Genomic DNA, 20,126 nt, shown 5'->3' on the forward strand with positions numbered 1-20,126 from the left:
TAGCTTGTTTTAGAGCCACACACTGTTAAAGGAAGGAATTTGTTGAGAGTTGCATTTTGCTGGTTTTTTAAAGTTGCTTTCTCAACTTTGCTTTGCTCAAGAGCTATCAAAAAGGTGGGGGTTGGGGAATAAGGAAATAAGGAAGTGGTTTAAAATGGTAGCTTTCCCATGTGTTTGATATCACTGATTTGTTAACACTGTATTTTTAAAGTGTATTGAGAGGATGAAACAATTAGCTTCTCAGTTCTTTTTGTTTTGTTTTTGTTTTAGCTCTTTCTGTTTCTCTCCTACAATCTACCTTCTGCACGTCCCTGATATATTGGCTACTTGTGCTGACTCATGCATGCCAAAGCTTTCTTTAGCATTGCCTTAGATTTTGTGCTTTGGGATGACAGCATTTCAAATATGAATTCTACCTTTTCCATAAAAGTAAATTTTCAACTGTTCCTAATGTTTGGCCTCTCTCTCCCTTTTTACAGGGCCAAAGCCTGCATAGAAGTAATTTATTGCAGGAAATTAAGCCAAGACTAACTGCAGTGATTGGTCTTCAAAAATTAAAATCTTTGATAGCTGATTCAACTAGAATGCCAGCAGGTAAGTACATCAATCCTTTGCCATTTAGAGGAAAAAGAATTGCACCTTTGTTTTGTACTTTTGAATTTAAAAGCATTTATTGGCCAGATGTGGTACATTATTCTACTGTGCATTATAGTATTTATGAAATACTTTTAAGCTGGAGGCTGAATATGAATATAGTTTTGCGTTACCCATGGAATACCTTGAATTTGCCAGTGACCTTGAGAATATATGAAGCACATGTTTTTGGAACTATTTTTTAAATCTGATTTTCTTCTAGAATAGCATATTCTGGTGTTTCCCATGTTATGTTTACACTGGTGGTGTTTCAGCTAAATGCCCGTCTTCCTTCACATTTTCATAGTTCATTAAAAAAAAACCTATTGGACTTTTTCCATTAAGAGATCAAAACATCAATAGTTCACTATTAAGATACATGCATATTTTACAGCCTCTTTGTGTTTACAGTAGAATTTTTCTGCAGTGTATAGTGCTGCTAAGAAAAAGGAGCGAAGATGGAATGTTTTGTATTGTAACAATGGGAGAGCTCTAAATAGACCCTTGTAATACAAATTACACAGTGCAAACATTTGTTTTCTTTATATGTAGCACTAATGAACATTAACCATTCTGTATATATGTCTTGTTGGCATGCAAGAATTGGACTCCTATTTTGCACAGAGATCCTATATTATAGCCATAGAGGAAACCTTGGATGCATGTCCTGTAAGGAAAGGTGGGCAACTAAATATTTTCGGGACCAGGGTTTCTCAGCCAGGGTTCCATGGCATCCTTAGGTTCCACAAGAGGTCACTAGGGGTTCCCTGGGAGATCACAATTTATTTAAAAAATTATTTCAAATTCAGGCAACTTCACATTAAAGAGGTAAGTTTCATTCTTTATTTTTAGTTTAAGAACACTGTGAATGCATACATAGAGCCCTATGCATGAAATGAATATTGTATTATTGTTGTAACTTCTGGGCTATATTTGAGCCTGAATGTGCAGGGGTTCCCCAAGGTCTGAAAAAAATTTCAAGGGTTCCTTCAGGGTCAAAAATTTGAGAAAGGCTGTTCTGGACTATCTGTTGCTTTCAAAGTATTATTGTAGGACCTGCATCTTCTCAATATTTCAACACTCAAATCTATCTTTTTAATCGTTTTACAACTGTTGAGAATCTGAATACGTGCATAATTTTTAATTGTAGTCAACATTTCAACAGAATTAGCTAACCACAGGAAAGGGTCACTTGTGTGTGTTGGCTTGCTGTCTGCAAGCTTTCACAATACATACTTCCACTAGCTCCTTCTTTTCATTGCTAGATGGGTTTAGGCGTGCTGAGTTTGCTGTCTATCACTTACAAAGCTAATAGAATCAGAATTACTCTGAGACTGCTGAGAATTATTGTGAGGTGATCATTTAAATAAGTTAGCAACACCCATCATGCCTTTGTGAATTCTTTGGAAAAGTGTTTATTCCTCATATGTGAGGAATAAAGATAAAAACCAGAAGCATCGCATTGCACAGATGAAACTGCCAGAGAGGCATTGTCCAGCTCTCTTTGAGAAATAATTTATACATGCAGAAAAATGAGATAGCTGGTGTAGACTGTGTATGAAAATAGGAAGATTACTTGAATGAAAAAAAAAATGAAAATCTGTTCATAAATAAAAGCTAATAGTTCTGAGCAAATGACCCTCTCATTATGCTGAACTAGGTGTAGTGGGAATGAAATGTTCGCTGGATTACAGAATGGATTCTAGAATTAATTTGGCAGCACTGATTTCTTTTTATCCAAGAAAATACTGAAAGGTGCCATCACCTTCCAGCTCTACCATCTAATGTGTGTGCCATTGCGCATCTTCTATCACCTTATGTGTAAAGTTGCCTCACCATGTAAATAATCATGGATCAGTTCAGGAAGTTGCTGTGATCACCCTTTGAAATAACCTTCAGACAAGACTATGTACAGGTAGTCCTCGGTTAATGACCACAACAGGGACTGGAAAATTGGTTGATAAATGATGCAATTGTTAAGCGAGGCATCAGGTGACCACACCCGATTTTATCACATTTTTTGCGGCGGTGGTTAAGCAAATCACCGTGGTCAAGTGAATCATGCGTTTCCCCATTGATTCTGTTTATTGGGAGCCAGCTGGGAAATGGTGATCATGTGACCCTGGGGATACTGCGACCATCATAAATATGTGCCAGTTGTCAAGCGCTCAAATTTTGATCATGTGACCATGGAAATGTTGTGACAGTCGTAAGTGTGAGGACTGGTTATAAGTATCTTTTTTCCAGCACTGTCATAACTGAACGGTCGCGAAATGAATGGTCATTAAGTGAGGGCTACCTGTATTAGACTCCGAACTGATTATCAGAAATAACCATATTTGTTCTAGGTTTTGTATTTGATCCATGTGCCTCTTTATTAGCTATGGTGGATATCTATCTGTTTATAAGTTTATCTAGGGAATCAGACAATGAATTTCTGTATAATGAGAGAATGTGCTGGGATAATTTAAGCATTTAGAACACTGTGTAGGACTACATAGTTGGTGTATATTGTTTCTTGTTTCAGATCCTCTGTAAGACTATCCAAATAACCATTACATCAATGGTGTAAACCTTTTAAATATATATTTCTTTATTAGATTTATGTATTTTCTGTTCAGAAAGAATGCTAAAGTTAGATTATAATTAAAACCACCCGTATAGATACACACACACACACACACACGGAGAGAGAGAGAGGATGGATGAATACAGAAGAAAATGATAAAGCTGGTAAAATCATAACATTGCTGCCTTTAAAGACATGGTGAAGAGATGATACTCTCCCCATCTCTCACTGAAAGAGAAATGATCTCACTGAGAGTCTACTTTTTATGTATGAGTTAGATAAGAGGGATCCCTTCCCTTCACCCCCCTTTTTTTTCTATAAAAGGCAATAAATGTTTGGAGTTTTGGAGATGAGAGAGATACAACTTCTAATGAGCCCAACTCCTTGTGTGACTCTAGTCCCTTGCTGATGAAGGGGATAGGTTCAACAACAACAACAATAAAATGTCAGTGATAAAATAATGTCAATAAAACTAATTCAGTGGAAGTAAAAATAATCAGCTACACATAATAAAACCAAAAGGAAACCCACACCGGGATAAACAGTGCAAAAATCATGGTAAAGCTTGGCCAGTCCCTGTTCCCTTGATACTTGCCTCTCATGGCTTGTTAGGTCTAGTCAGCTGTTGAAGATAATAGAAAAAGAATTATTGCCCGAGCCCAGGAGGTTATAAATTCCTCCTTATGTGAGTGAGAGTATCCTCTTTAAAGGAAGCAGTAGTGTGAATACTCTTAGAAAAAAGAGTGGTTGGATATAGTAATGGATCTGATGACTTTCAGTAAGGTACAAGTAAAGTCTCTTTGAATCAGGCTCAATTCCTCGTCAATTTAGGGACCCATTCATTGCTACTTTCATGGTAATAGTATGGAACTGTTTTGCCATTGCTTTCTTCCGGGATGGTTTTTGACTTCCCAGGTTAGTCTACATCTCTAGCATTCCCTGGTAATTTTCTATCTAAGCATTAACCAGATCCAACCTTGCTTAGCTTCTGAGCTCAGGCAAGTTCAGCAATGTGTGCCACTTGATAGGTAAGGTTCAGTGAGCTGAAGTGTAAGCATTGTGGGGTAAGATATTTCTCCTTCTGGAAATTAGGGGATTTGTTGTCTGCAGATGGATTTGTGCTCCATATGAAGGAACAGAATCACAGTCTGCTGATGCTCCTAGATTTTCTATTATCACAGGTAGTTTAAGTAATCTCTGGCTAGGAGCACTGCTGCCAGCTGAAGCTAGTATGTCAGCTATGCTCATTCCTAGAAAGGGTTAGTTTGGCCGCTGTGATTCATGTATTGGTTTACGATCCTGGGTTCCCTGTTGGTCTGCTCATGGGACTGGCCTGGAAGCCAGGGGTGGATTAGGGTGCTTGTGGGCTCTAGGCACTTCAGTTTTGGAAGTCCTTTGGTATATGAATTTTTATGGGTAGATGAGTGATCAAAAATATCTTGAATTTGTTTTTTTACAGGTTGCAACATGATATGTACCTAAAAGTCATCTGGCTAGTGGTCAGCCATATAAATTGAATAAATAAATAAGATACATTTGTCAAAGAACCTTATGACATGTTAGTTACTAGTATGCACTGCTTTCTTTAGAATGGATAATTAATATTATATCAGATGAATATATTTACATACTATGTTATGAGCCCATGGATTAAAGAGAGTTTTCATCCAAGAACATACATTGCTTTCACTTTATGAAAAAAGAATGACTGACGTGACTGCCTCTTTCTGTATGCACTCTAATTCAGACACTGTTATGGAAATTAGCAAGTTTTGCTCGGGCTGCTGCTAAACAAAGAGAATATTTTATCAAAAGTTCTTAATGTTTTCTAACATTTTATTCATTGTAATACCACTGTTTTAATGTTTTTTACTGATTTTTGTACGTTTTAATATATTTTATTAATGTGTGGCCACTTTTCTGCAGGTTTTATCTTATTTGTTATGACTAGTGATCAAAACAATAAATTGATTGACTGATTGATAACTCAGATTATCCTAAAAAGAATGTCTTCGATTATATTTGTCTCCCAAACACTTATAGTCCTCAGTGGACTCTGCTGTTTCATGATTCAGAGATGGTTCTTCTTTATGGTGGTATCTGTCCTGTGGAATGTCTACTTTGTAATATGGCCTCAATTTTGATGTGTTTTAGGGATATCTTATAAAAACTTTTCATAATGGCCAACCCAGCCATTTAGCCATATATGTGTGGGTCTGTGTCTGTGTGATATGAATATGTATACGTATGGACTGCTTTTATTCTTTTATTTTAATCTGTTTTGATCTTATGCTTTTATCATTACTGTAACTACTACAGAATTTTTCAAAGAAATAGTATATAAGTACTCTTAGTAAATTAAAAGGAAAAAGAGTAATTGGACCCAGAAGATCTGAATATAATCCAATGACTAATGACCTTTTTCTGGATGCCACACTCCTTTGCCAGAGGAAAGCAACAAGGGGAGTGTGACCTGTTGATTCATCCAGGATTCTCAGCAGCTTTTGACAGCAGTATTCTTCTGAAGAGATTGTGTGAGTTGGACGTGGGTAGTACTGCTTTGTGCTGATTCTGCTATCTCAGTTATCTCCAGGAAGTACTGGGAGATTTCTGCTGAATCTCATGGCATTTGTGTTATGGGATTCTTTGGTGTTTATTTCTTATACCCATGCTATTTAACATCTATATGAAAGTATTGACTGACACTCAGCTTTTTCATTAGAATCAGATAAAGCATTGAAATGCTCAGTTACTATTTCATCATAGAGTAGATGAGAGTAACTGAAGTATAAAAAGATACATGGTCTGTCTACTTGGCTGATTAGCCCTGGACCTTTTCGAGAAGGGATTATAGTCTAAAAAATTAAATTCATGGTATGGGACCGTTTGTTAAAGTATCTTTTTTATTAGAGGTACAAATATCTGTTATGGTATGAAGCATTTTTTCCAGTTTATCCTAGTGTACCAGCCTGTTTTCAGTAGTAACCTCTCATTTTAGATTATAGTACTGCAATATGCTTAATGTGGGCTTGCTCTTGAAGATAGTCTGATGGCTTCACGATTTTTTATTTTACGTCTTCAAGCCATTTTTGACTCATGGCAACTGCCTGGAGAAGTCCACGCAGTCTTCTTGGCAAGATTTTTGGAAGTAATTTGCCATTGCCTGCTTCCTAGGGTTGAGAGTGAGTGACTGGCCCAAAGTCATCCAGCTGGCTTCAGGCCTAAGGAAGGAATAGAACTCATGGTCTCTTGGTTTCTAGCCTGGTGCCTCAAACCATTACCCCAAACTGGCTCCCAAAGAACTTCAGTCCAAAATATAACTGCTACTGTAGTGATTGGAACTGGGCATTATGATCATGTTAAAACAGTTGCCCGTTTTCACTGGCTCCCATTTCCCTTGAACATCTAATTTGTAGTGGTGGTTTTAATCTATTAAGCCATTTATAGTAAAGTAATGCCTCTTTTTGTATGTTCAGATTCGCATACTAAGGTCATATTTCGAGGTTGTGCTCTGAAAGTGTCATGAGTACTGATGGTGAGCAGGAGGGAGCCCCTATCCAGGGGGGAAAATGCATGCGGAGTACTGAGGAATTAAGCAGCCATTCAAAGAGACACAGATCAGACCCACCTTAACTTTCGGGGTTTATCTGTCTGGGTTTTCCCCACGCTTCTTCAGTTTGTTAGGATTCTGTTTAATGTAGCAGTAATAAACACTAGAGACCTACTCCTCGTCTCAGCGTGATTTCTGACTGTTAGGACAGAAAGTGTTCTTGCATATGATAACATGTTGTATTAATACTTTCATACAGTTGGGTTTTCTAAGTAGTAGCTTCCTAGCTTGGAATGGTTAACCCAGAGATACCTGATTGATACCTACTGTGTTATCTTTCTGATCCTGGACAAAGATCTCCCTCCTTCTCATACAGATCTATTCATTTTATTTGCAGCTTTAATTTTCTGTATCTGTGCTACAGTACAATCTTTTTTTCTATCTGCTGTTTCAGTCCCTACTGTTTTAATATCATAGTTAAATCAGTTGTATATATTTTTAGTTGAAATATTTTTTTGCATGATACCTGAGACTAATAAATAAAATTAAAAGTTCTAAAAATACTGAAGGCATTTCCTAAATTGCTTGGAAGATACAATTTAAAAAGACAAAACACACCATAATGTTGTTCCCTTTTCATTTTTCAAACATGCGGTAAGAGCTAACTTTAGGACAGATTAATAACATGCTTTTTCAGCTGACAGAAACTTGGGACCACAAACTTGCATAAGGCCTCTGCTGTAGGGTTGGAGAACTGGGCTCAAAGTGGGCTCAGAGCCTTAATTTTGTATGTAGTGATGAGAAATATGTTTGTGAGTTGCATTGCTCAACACTGTCCCTATTATCCTGTGCAACTCTGTGGTTGTTATACATGTGCATCCTTGTTCCATAAAAAAACTCACAAGAGGAATAGGTGTGTTATTTGAGGAGAGAAAGTAATACGTTTTTCATGCTTGGGAGATGTGACTCCGCAGGTGAACTGTTATGAAAAATGGCTTCTGGACTCCATATATTAAATAAGCTCATGTTTATTGCACAGATGAGAAGTATTTAAAACATGCATCTCATTTTGGAGTCTTAAGTTAATGTACACTTGTTGAGTTAAGAGTACTAGATATGATATCCAATTAGTTGTTGGTTTTCAACTTGGAGAAGACTGAGGGAGTGATACTGCAACATTTTCTAAGACCCAAAGAGTCTGCCACATAGAAGAGGGTTATTTGGCCCAGGTGAGTGGATTAGGTCTAATGGATCTAATTTACAAAAGTATAGATTTCTGAAGAACATTTGGTGAAACAGCTTGATGGTAAGGGCAGTTTGACAATGGAACTAATTATTTAGAGAGAGAAACTGATCCTTACTGGAAGTCTTCAAGGCTGGGCAGCTATTCCTTAAATATGTTATAGTGTTGAAATTCCTAAAATGAGCAGGCTGGAAAATATGATTTACAAGATTTCTTGTAATACAATTCAATCTTTGGGGATTTGTGAACAAATAGGGAAGTTGGTAGTTCTGCCTGGTATTCCAACTCTTACCCCAACCCACCGTAAGTGTTCTGTAATTCACCAAACCAAAACAGAACAAAAACTCTAGGGAAGGCAGTGTTGTGCAGAAAATCCATGGCATGGATTTGTGGATTCCATTGCAGCGCAATGACAATAACGTTGGTAAGTTATATATAGTTTAGCTAGTACTAGATGTAACTCTTAGACTCTTAAAGTACATGGACCTATCTCATATACCCCCCTCTAATGTCCAGTTATTTATTTATTTATTTTTATTTTCTATCCTGCCTTTATTATTTTTATAAATAACTCAAGGCGGTGAACATACCTAATACTTAATGGCACTGAGCACAGTAAGTGTTAAGCTGGGGCATAAATCTAAATAAATAAATATAAATAAAACCTTTAGAAAAGAGGGCTTATCCTGAAAAGTATGTCTGTCTGTGTGTATATTCTGAGATTAAGACCTTTTGAAAAGGTAGTCCAGAGTCCTCTCTTTTGGGGGAGATGGGTGGTAGCAAAATTTGAAAAATAAATAATAGTCTAGGTCTGCATGTAAGACACTGGCTCTTGGCTCTTGGCTCTGGGAGCATATTTTACGGGTCCTGCACTGGTTGCTGATTGACTTCTGGGTAGAATTTAAGGTGCTGGTATCGACCTATAAAGCTCTTTATGGCTTAGGACCTGGGTAACTGCCAAACTGCCTACTCCAACCAGAATTGGCCCAACCCACTAGATTGTTGAAGGAGAAACTACTTGTAGAAATTCACACTTCTGAATTGAGGAGGGATGATGCTAGAAGATGGATGTGCTGGTGCTGATACTTTGGAATAGCCTCCCAACAGAGATCAGACTAATCTCCTCCTTGTTGGTCATCAGGAAAATGTTAAAAATTGAATTATTTTACAGGGTATTCTACTAAGCTTAAGCACTGCACCGTATTTTACTTTTTCATTTCTGTTTTTTATTTACTGTTAGTGTTGGTTGAGTGGTTTCATTATTGTTATTTCTATTTTACTCATACTGTGGATATTTTAAATTATTCACTATACTGTATTTTTATTTATTTAGAAAATTTATATGGCAGCATATCTTAACCAAATAACTCTGCAATGGCTAATAAAGGTATAAATACAATACCATAAACTACAACCAATTTAAAAAGGAATAGTTCAGGGTTCTTCTTTTCAGCAAAGGATTGTTACCTTGTCGTGGTGCTGGTGCTTGAGCACCTCAATGATGCCATGAGCTAAACCGTGAAAGGCCACCCAAGACGGGAAGGTCATGACAGAGAGGTCAGACTAAATGCGATCCCTGGGGAAGGTAATGGCAATCCACCCCAATATTCTTGCCGTGAAAACTAAATGGATCAGTACAACCAGAGATATGTCGGTATACCATCGGAAGATGAGACCCCCAGGTCGGAAGATGGTCAAAATGCTACTGGGGAGGAACAGAGGATGAGTTCAACTAGCCCCAGACGTGATGACGCAGCTAGCTCAAAGCCAAAAGGACGGCTAGCGGCCGACGGTGCTGGTGGTGAACGGAAAATCCAATGTTCTAAGGATCAACACACCATTGGAACCTGGAATGTAAGATCTATGAGCCAGGGCAAATTGGATGTGGTTATTGGTGAGATGTCAAGATTCAAGATAGACATTTTGGGCGTCAGTGAACTGAAATGGACTGGAATGGGCCACTTCACATCAAATGACCACCAGATCTACTACTGTGGACAAGAGGACCACAGAAGAAATGGAGTAGCCTTCATAATTAATGGTAAAGTGGCTAAAGCAGTGCTTGGATACAATCCAAAAAACGATAGAATGATCTCAATTTGAATTCAGGGCAAGCCATCTAACATCACAGTGATCCAAATATATGCCCCAACCACAGATGCTGAAGAAGCTGAAGTAGAGCAGTTCTATGAGGATCTGCAGCACCTACTGGACAACATGCCTAAAAGAGATGTTATTTTCATCACGGGAGACTGGAATGCTAAGGTGGGCAGTCAAATGACACCTGGAATTACAGGTAAGCATGGCCTGGGTGAACAAAACGAAGCAGGACATAGGCTGATAGAATTTTGCCAAGAGAACTCACTCTGCATAACAAACACTCTCTTCCAACAACCTAAGAGACGGCTTTATACATGGACTTCCCCAGATGGACAACACCGAAACCAGATTGACTACATCCTTTGCAGCCAAAGGTGGTGGACATCTATACAGTCAGTAAAAACAAGACCTGGAGCTGACTGTAGTTCAGATCACGAACTTCTTCTTGCACAATTTAGGATCAGACTAAAGAGATTAGGGAAGACCCACAGATCAGCTAGGTATGAGCTCACTAATATTCCTAAGGAATATGCAGTGGAGGTGAAGAATCGATTTAAGGGACTAGATTTAGTAGATGTGGCCCCGGAAGAACTCTGGACAGAAGTTCGCAACATTGTTCAGGAGGCGGCCACAAAATACATCCCAAAGAAAGAGAAAACCAAGAAGGCAAAATGGCTGTCTGCTGAGACACTAGAAGTAGCCCAAGAAAGAAGGGAAGCAAAAGGCAACAGTGATAGGGGGAGATATGCCCAATTAAATGCAAAATTCCAGAGGTTAGCCAGAAGAGATAAGGAATTATTTTTAAACAAGCAATGCGCGGAAGTGGAAGAAGACAATAGAATAGGAAGGACAAGAGACCTCTTCCAGAAAATTAGAAACATCGGAGGTAAATTCCAGGCCAAAATGGGTATGATCAAAAACAAAGATGGCAAGGACCTAACAGAAGAAGAAGAGATCAAGAAATGGTGGCAAGAATATACGGAAGACCTGTATAGGAAGGCTAACAATATCGGGGATAGCTTTGACAGTGTGGTCAGTGAGCTAGAGCCAGACATCCTGAAGAGTGAGGTTGAATGGGCCTTAAGAAGCATTGCTCATAACAAGGCAGCAGGAGACGACGGCATCCCAGCTGAACTGTTCAAAATCTTGCATGATGATGCTGTCAAGGTAATGCATGCTATATGCCAGCAAATTTGGAAAACACAAGAATGGCCATCAGATTGGAAAAAATCAACTTATATCCCCATACCAAAAAAGGGAAACACTAAGAGGTGATGGATTTGTCCCTGGGGGAGCTGGGGGTGCTGATGACTGACAGGAAGCTCTGGCGTGGGCTGGTCCATGAAGTCACGAAGAGTCGGAAGTGACTAAACGAATAAACAACAACAAAAGTTCAGGGTTCTTACAGATTCTCCAACAACATAAAAACAAAACACACATGCCAGTCTCCATAGCATTCTGGCCCCAGGACCTGAAGGAAAACTCGGGTCTCCAAGGCCTTCTGGAAGGTCAGCAGGATTGGGATGAACCAAACCATGGAGGGAGGCTGATAATAAGCAATTAAGCCATGTGTATTGCGTTGTCATGCGCTGCCTACCTCTGAATAATGCTCAGACACTGGTTCTGTGGAACAGGCTCTGATTTATTCACAGTGTAGGTACAGTATAGGAAAAAAGCTGAGAGTGACAGGAGCGCGCCGGTGCGGGGTTTAAATACCCCGCGCCGGTCAGCGCCCCCTCACTCGCGGTTACGTCACCCCCCTTTGTCCAACACGTTGTCCTGCCGGTAGGTGAGGGGTTGCGAGGCCCCGCTGGCGTTCCGGGATCGCCCATCATCGGTTTCTCTATTCCTCCGGTGATTGCTGTCAGCTGGGCGATCTCCGTTGCGTTAGCGCTAACAGCTTGGGTGTGCCTCGCGATCCGTTTAGCCATTGTTTCTTGTCCTTCAGTCTTTGTGAGTTGATGGCTACTTATCTTGAGCCCCTTCCCCTGTTTCCTTGCTATTGTCATGTGTGCCATTGCGCTGATGTCTTCAGCTCAACGGCACTCATGACATGCGTGTACGCATTCGTGTTGATGTTAAGAGATGGTTACAAATGCCTGTGAAGACTCTGGGAAAGAATAAATATTAAAATGAATGTCATTCCAAGACTGATACATTTTTGAGTTGGATACTCACCAAGGTTTTAAAACTTATTGACAGGAACTTGAGAAAGTTTTCATGCAATGGACATACCCTAGTTTTTCTCTTTTTGAATTGTTACTATCTTATAAATAACAGGTTTTTAACTTTCAAGAATTCCAACTTTATCATTTGGCTTATAGTTTGACTTCTATTTCTCTGTGGAATTTAAGTGATTCTTGTTTAAAAAAAACTTTATGGGCACAATTAGAAAGATATTATTCCTTTTTTTATCTTGGCAGGTACTTGGCTCTGGTTTTACAAAAAAGAATAGTAATGAACTTCCCTAAGTTTTAATTTTATCTTTAAATTGTGCAATTTAATGGTATAAAATATAATTGATGTTGGGAAGAATTTTAATAGTGTTGGGAAGGAAAGTGAAGTTTGATTACTATTCACATCAGAAATTGAATCTCTGGGATAACCCCAGTTTGAGAATTGTGGGGATGGTGGTGTCTGGTATTTATGGGCAAAAATTGTGTTTAACACCAATTCATTCTTAATCTTTTAAAACATTTCCAGTTTAGCAACAAGAATTTGGATTGTCAGACCAGATGCATTGAAAACTCCTAAATTATTGTTGTTATGGGAAAAATATCTAGATTTTAAACCTACAGTTTATTTTTATCGTTGTTGTTGGCAATCACTCGTAGCTGAGTAAGATTGTCTTCCATGATTAAAATCTTAATGGTGGATCCGTAAGTGGCTGTAAAGGCCAATTCTGGATCCGCACAACCTCCCACAATGAGGGCATAAGTTTCCAGGTGGAAGACAGTCACAATGAGGATTTGGTTGACATGTCTTCCTCTTAGCTTGCTTCTCCCTTTTGCCCTGTACTCGTGCTTCTTCAAAGTCCATAGTGCCTTTAATAAGGGCTGACCTCCAGTTTGAATGCCCATGAGTTAGGACTTCCCAGTTCTCAGTACTGATATTAAACTTTTTAAAATTAGCTTTGAGAATGTCTTTTAATCTCTTTTGCTGTCTACCAATGTTCCATTTTCCGTTTTTAAGTTGGGAGTAAAGTAGCTGCTTTGGAAGATGATAAGGCATTCGAACAACATGGCCGGTCCAGCAAAGTTGATGTTGGATGATCATTGTTTCAATGCAGGTGGTCTTTGCTTCTTCCAATATGCTAACATTAGTCCACCTATCTTCCTAAGTAATTTGCAGAATTTTTTGGAGGCAGCGTTGATGGAATCTTTCAAGAAGTTGGAGGTGACGTTTGTAGAAAGTCCATGTTTCACAGGTGTACTATAGGGTTGGTAGTACAATGGCTTTGTAAACAAGCACTTTGGTCTCCCTGTGAATGTCCTGATCCTCAAACACTCTATGCTTCATTCGGGAAAAAGCTACACTTGCAGAGCTTAGATGATGCTGGATTTCAGCGTTGATATTGGCTTTTATAGATAGATGGCTGCCAAGATAAGGAAAGTAGCGAACATTTTCCAATGATACACCTTCAAGCTGAATTGATGGCACTGTGGAGGGATTAGTTCGAACTTCCCGGTAAGGCCTTTGTGGCATTAAAAAAAACCCCATGCATCATGAACATCTGCAAATTGTTGGATTCCTTGGGCTTTTTTTATCCACCATGTGTTCTTAAGTTCTGTAGTTCTTCTTTGGACTTCTGCCTTTGCACTGGCATAGATTTTTTTCTTAACGGCACAGTTAATATCTTTTTGCCATATCTGGAAGGCTTTTCTTGTCAATAATGTATTCAATCTCAGTATCATTCTCATCAAACCAGTCCTGATGTCTCTTAGTTTGATATCCTATAGTTTGTTCACAGGCTGAAATAATTGAGATCTTCAATTTAATCCAGTGTTCCTCATTTTCAGGAAATTCCAAAGGCAGGTGTTCCTTAAGAGTTGATTGAAAGCAAGCTCGTTTAGTAGAATCTTGAAGGGCCAATATGTTCATTTTATGCCTTGGTTTTCTTCCTTGGAGCCTATGATGAGGGACAATCTCTATGGCCATCGTAAATCGAATTAACCGATAGCCTGTCCAACAGTTATAGGTGCTCGTCATGGCTCTGGTGAGAAGTACTGTACTTCATGGTGACCTCTAGCATGGACAATTACATAATCTAGAAGATGCCAGTGCTTCGACTGTGGGTGCTTCCATGATGTTTTAAATTTATTTTTCTGGCAAAAAAATGTGTTAGTAATGACAAGGTTATGCTCTGCACATTTGGTCAAAAGTAAGATTCCATTCGTATTACTGTTGTCAACTCCTTCTTTCCCAATAAACCCCGGCCACAAATCAAAGTCATGCCCAACTCTTGCATTGAAATCACCCAGGAAGATAATTTTATCTTCCTTTGGTATCTCTGATAAGATGGTGTCCAGCTGGGTATAGAATTTTTCCTTGAGATCCTCATCTGCATCTAGTGTTGGTGCACAAGCACTTAGAATAGTTGCCTGTTGGTTTTTGGCGGGTTTTATTCGGAGAGTTGATAAATGTTCATTAATGCCAATGGGAAGTTCTGACAAGAGCTTCATGAGGTTGTTTTAATAGCAAAGCCTACCCCATATATTTGTTGTTCTTGTTCAGGCAGTCCTTTCCAAAAGAAGGTATAACCTCCTTTTCCTTCCTGCTCTTCGGGTTTCTTGAAGTGCTGCTATATGTATATTAAAATGTCTCAACTTCCTTGCAATAATGGCAGTCCTGCGTTCAGGGCATTCACTATCCATATTGTCCTTCAGTGTCCGTATATTCCATGTTCCAAAATTCATGTCTTTTACGACTGCTGTATGGTGACCCCATTGGATGCAGTAATCCAATCAGGGAGAAAAATGAGGCAGACTATATTTAGAGCACCTTTTCTAGCCCCTTCCCCATATGGGGTGAGCAGAGTGGATCCTAAATAGGACTGCTCAGTCGTGGATACAGCTACCGAACCACTCAACTGCCTCAGACCTTGAGTCAGGATGACTGAGTCCGTAATCCACTACCCATGTGCTTGTCCATGACTAGGGGCTTCTGGGTTTCACAGTCCTGTCCCCGTTGCCATTTGCCAATCTCCATAGGGCTTTTAATTAGTTTGGGTTGGGTTTAGTTTAGTTGGAAGATGCCTATGAGTGAGTTTGTTTTATATGTGGTTTGAAGATGCCTGTGCATGAATTTGTTTTAATGTGTGGAGATTGGCGCACAACGATCAGCACACAATCTTCACAGAAAAAGGTGCTAATCCAGTGGCATGGATACCATGACAGTTGGTGACCTTTTATCTGTTGCAGCCTTCATTCGCCTTTGCAGCCATTGTAACAATAAACCTTGCTATCTTCCATCTGTTCTGCTGTTGATGACTTTCTTGGATCATTCTTTGCCTGGTTCCTCCCCCTGGACCTTACCACCATGGGTGACCCTACCAGGAGCACATGACTCCCAATGGCTTTGCTCACAGGGTTCATTGAGAACATGCAAGCCCACTCACCACAACAAGGTGATGATCCAACGAGTGTGGTTTCTTTTTATAGACAGTTGAAGACTGTTATAAAGATAGATATTGTAATTTATAAGAAAAGTGGAATAAAGAAGTAGAATGTCCATTTTTGCAAATCAACCTGTTAGTGTGTGTGTGTGTGTGTGTGTGTGTGTTTGTTTATTTATTTATCCATCCATCCATCCATCCATCCATCCATCCATCCATCCAATTTGTCCCTGCCCATCTCCTCCCATCAGGGGACTCTGGGTGGTTTACAATAATCAGTTAAAACAACAATCATAAAATATACAGTATAAAATTACAATAATAAATAATATAAATAAGAGTAAAGATAAAGGTAAATGTTAAAAAATGTTAAAAGTGTAGCTTTGTTAAGATGTTTTTAATTGAACAAAAGATTCTGTTTCAAGTATGTTGCCCTCTTCGGAGAATATTTAACATGGGCTGGATTTCATACTCAGCATGTTGGAGATGTAAAATGGTGGAAAGTACATTGGCATGTAAGTTTTGGGGTGGTTCCACGTGGTCCCTTTTTGGTCCTATATTAATAACTATATTAATAGAATGCTGGGAACAGAAAAGTTCAGAAGTGTTAATGTTATGTTGAATGATGTGCAAAAACTTTAGAATTTAATGACATTTATGGACTGTAAGTAAAAGAGTTATTTTATAGAAAGAGCTTCTTATACCAGGTTTTGAAGCCTGAACTGTTGAAATGAAAGGTATTCATTCTCCTGTGAATTTGTTTCATATCAATCTAGAGGAAAGTTAGGCCACCAATTTTTCATGTGGTTACAAGTGCAATTTGTCCTTTAATAGCTAAGTTATTTTCTTACAAATGTATTTTATTAATAATACTGTTCTTTTTTCTTTCTGTTTTTTAATTTTTGTAGTGGCTCTATTGTTTCTTTTTTTACTTTGTTTAATTTAAGCAAATAGTGTGTATTAGTTTAAGATCATTCCACAGAGCCTTCCACTTTTTTGCTTTCATTTTGTGTAGAATTGGATGGATTTTTTTATGGTAGACACTCACTTCCACTTGAGGTCTCTACACTGCTCCAGAACTGTCTGATCTCATGCCTTTACATGTGCTCAGCTGCTGAATTGATTTATTTCTAATTCCACTTCCATACATCTGAAATCACACAATAGCTATTTTTTATTTGAATTGTTGAATTTCTGCAGTGCTTATAGATGGGATGTTTTGCCATTGGTAGGAAACCTTGTCTACTCTGACACCTGGTATCAAGTCAACTTCTCATGTTTCCCCAGAGAAGATTGACTGCCGTGGCGGTCAAATGGTGATGCTATCATTTCCCTAAATTTAAATGCATCAGAGAGGTAGAGCCTTAATGACTTTGGATCTCCCCTTCATGCTCAGATTAGACGTAGAAGTACACAAAATAAACTAAAATGTGCAAGGAAAGGGGCAGTTAGTGAAGGCCATTCTTTGCATTTTCCTATTGGACAGCTGGAAGGAACATGGATTGACTCCTTTATAGACTTGGCATTTCTCAGATCAGCAGCAGTAAAAATGATCATGGGTCCACTTTTGAAAGACTGAAAAGTAGAAATGGTGATGGTAGTTTAGATATACCTGGTGGTTGGCAAAACATGCTTCATTAATTTTTGTGAGTAATAGTGTTGTTTTTCCTGATTTGAAGCAAGGAGACAGTACAAGTATTAACAATAGCTCTTGGCTGGCTTTTCATATTAAAAATAAAGACAACCCAGTCAGCATATGGAAGCTTTTTACCAGACAAAGGACTGTGTGTCAATTGAAATTAATTTTGATTGTTTTATATCATTTTTATTAGCGATTTTAACTTACCTAAAGGTTAACATGAAAATATATAAAGGAAAATTAAGAAATAGAAAAAAAGATAAAAGAAAAAGTGCAGGAAACTGTACAGATAGAAGAAGATGGCGATGAGAATGGTGGTGTGTGTGCAGCTGCAAGCTCTGTTTGAATATTTTTTGAGTGTATTTTTAATATTTTTGATGTCATACTGGATGGAAGCAAATGTTGGAGTTACGTGGGCTGGTTGGTGATGTTGGGACTTACCTGCCTTTCCCTGGCTGGCTGTGTTAGAGGACTGGAGTGCCTCAAATTAGATCCTGAGCTGGTTGGTTTCTTTCAGACCCCTCCTTGGGCCACTAACATTGAGGGGATGGAACAGCATGTTTCCCCAGCTCCCACGATCTTGCAACTATAGCAGGAGATTTGCAGGGGCCGTTTGGAGGGAGGCTTGCTGGAGTGAGTTTGCTGCCATTTTCTAAATTATGGGCAGCAACTTGGCTGTTAGACTGACATTGGAGATGTGGTATGGGACGCTGTTGGAGGCCTTGGTGGTGATTTTGTTTTTGGCACTGAAGAGAAAGTTGCCCAGTCGCAGTTTTGTAATCTTTTGATTTCTGGTGAAAGGAGCGACAGTAGCAATGCGACAGATCAGTTTACCCCACGGATGGAATGCTTCTCATGACCCTTGGATCTAGGAGCTGCACAGGACTCTACACTGGACTTGGAGGGCTGCCCAATTCCCCTTTTGGAGGAACTGGAGTATTGTGAGCGGCTGAGCGTGGAGGGGGTAGTGACAGCAGAGGGCTGATGCCTCAGGGCTGTCGTGGATCCCCCCTTGCAGAGGCCATTTGTCCTTGGGTTCTGAGCTGAGTCCTGAAGGGTGGGGGGTGCCCTGTGGTTGAGATTGATTGCCCTCCCTTGGGTGAGAGCCAGAGGGGTTGGTGAGGGTGGGGTGCATAGAATGGGGCAACCCAATGCCAGCCAAGTGAGAGCACTTGATAGAGGAAGCCACTGTTGTTACGTTGTGTGTATGGGGGGTTGTGCCTGAATTCCTCATGGTGCTGAGAGCCTAAACTAAAGTGCCTGGAGGACTCGGCTTCCCCTCTTTTAGGATGAATGAGTGTAAAGGAGAGATGTGGGGAACCCCTGTTTTAGGAACCAGAGATGTGGAGATCCCCTGTTTTGGGGTGGGGTGTTTGGAGGTCTCAGGGGGTTGAAGGCAGGTTGGAATGGGTAAGGGAAGGTATAGTGATGGGTGATAGGTAAGAGAAGGTATGGTGGGAGACCAGGGGTGGTCTGTTCTTGGGAAACAAGAGCCCGGTGTCTTATACCAGTTCCTTGTTCTGGCCCTCAGATTTCAACCCAAATTCCTGGTCAGCAGGCCTTCAGAGGCCCTGGCTTTTGGCTGCTGCTACTAAATGCCAGGTCAGTCTGTAATAAGGCCTCTCTCATCTGTGATTTAGTTGCAGATGAGGGGGCTGACCTGGTGTGCATTACCGAGACCTGGCTGGGTCTGGGGGGGGGGGTGTTTCCCCTTTTGGAAATGTGCTCAGCTGGGTTTCAGTTGTGGCGATTGTTACCTGGGAGTCTCTTGTGGCTTTCAGCAGCTCTGTTCCACAGGTTGCCGGATGTGAGACCCTGTTCCTTAAGTTGGGCTCTAGGGATCAGACCAATGGACCTGGAAAGGTTCCAGAGGGAGCTAGGAGTTATTCCTGATGGTCTGTTTCATGGTCCGACTGAGGCCTTAGTCACCATTTGGAAGGAGAAGGCAGCTGTGGCCTTGGGTCGGATTGAGCCTATGTGACTTCTCCCTTCCCATGGATCCTGCTGCTCTTCATGGTTTACAGAAGAGTTGAGAAAGATGAAATGGGAGAACAGATGTCTAGAACAACGCTGGAGGTCAATTAAGGATGAATCCAACTGAACATGGGTGAGAGTCGCTATTAAGGCCTACCTTGTGGTGGTAAGGGTGACGAAGTGACAATACTTCTCTGCCCTTATTGTGTCTGCAGATTGCCACCTGGAGGCCTTGTTCTGGGTGACCTGAGCCCCTCTGGGTGGAGGGGACCCAGAGATTCACCTACAAGGCTGTGCGGAGGAATTTTCAGAGCGCCTGTCAGATAAAATTGCTCAGATTCGTTCCCAGTTAGATGCCAGCCTTGGTGTAGGGCCCATGGAGATGCCTGGGGCACAGTCTTTCCCTGTTATCTGGGAATAGTTTAAATCTGTAGGGCCTGAGGAAGTTGACAGGATCCTTATGACTGTGAGCTCGGCTACTTGCTCATTAGACCCAGGCCCTCCTGGTTGGCTAAGGCTGCCTGGGGGGTGACATGTGGGTGGGTTCTAGTGGTGGTGAATTCATTCTTGAGAAAGGAGGTTCATTTGCCTCTTAAGGAGGCGTTGGCTCTCCCTTTCCTCAAGAAGCCATTACTGGATCCCGCCATACTGGACAAGTTCCCTCCAGTGTGCAACCTCCCTTTTTTAGGGAAGGTTGTGGAGAAGGTGGTCACGCAGCAGCTTCAGCGGACCCTGGATGAAGCAGATTATCTGGACCCCTTTCAGTCAGGATTCAGACCTGGACAGGGGACAGAAATGGCATTG

The 20,126-nt window shown here is 40.2% G+C and overlaps 1 protein-coding gene across 4 annotated transcripts in view; it reads left to right on the top strand.

The window, feature by feature from the left end:
• NCOA1 (nuclear receptor coactivator 1) overlaps positions 1–20,126 on the top strand; it is a 295,660-nt gene that overhangs the window by 39,025 nt on the left and 236,509 nt on the right. For all 4 annotated transcript variants that reach the window (XM_063300632.1, XM_063300594.1, XM_063300586.1 and 1 more), the window contains exon 2: positions 480–594. The gene's annotated coding sequence lies outside the window, so the exon portion shown is untranslated. The remainder of the gene's footprint in view (positions 1–479; positions 595–20,126) is intronic.

Source organism: Candoia aspera, chromosome 1 (genome assembly GCF_035149785.1).
Source record: "Candoia aspera isolate rCanAsp1 chromosome 1, rCanAsp1.hap2, whole genome shotgun sequence".
In the NCBI taxonomy this organism is placed as follows: Eukaryota; Metazoa; Chordata; class Lepidosauria; order Squamata; family Boidae; genus Candoia; species Candoia aspera.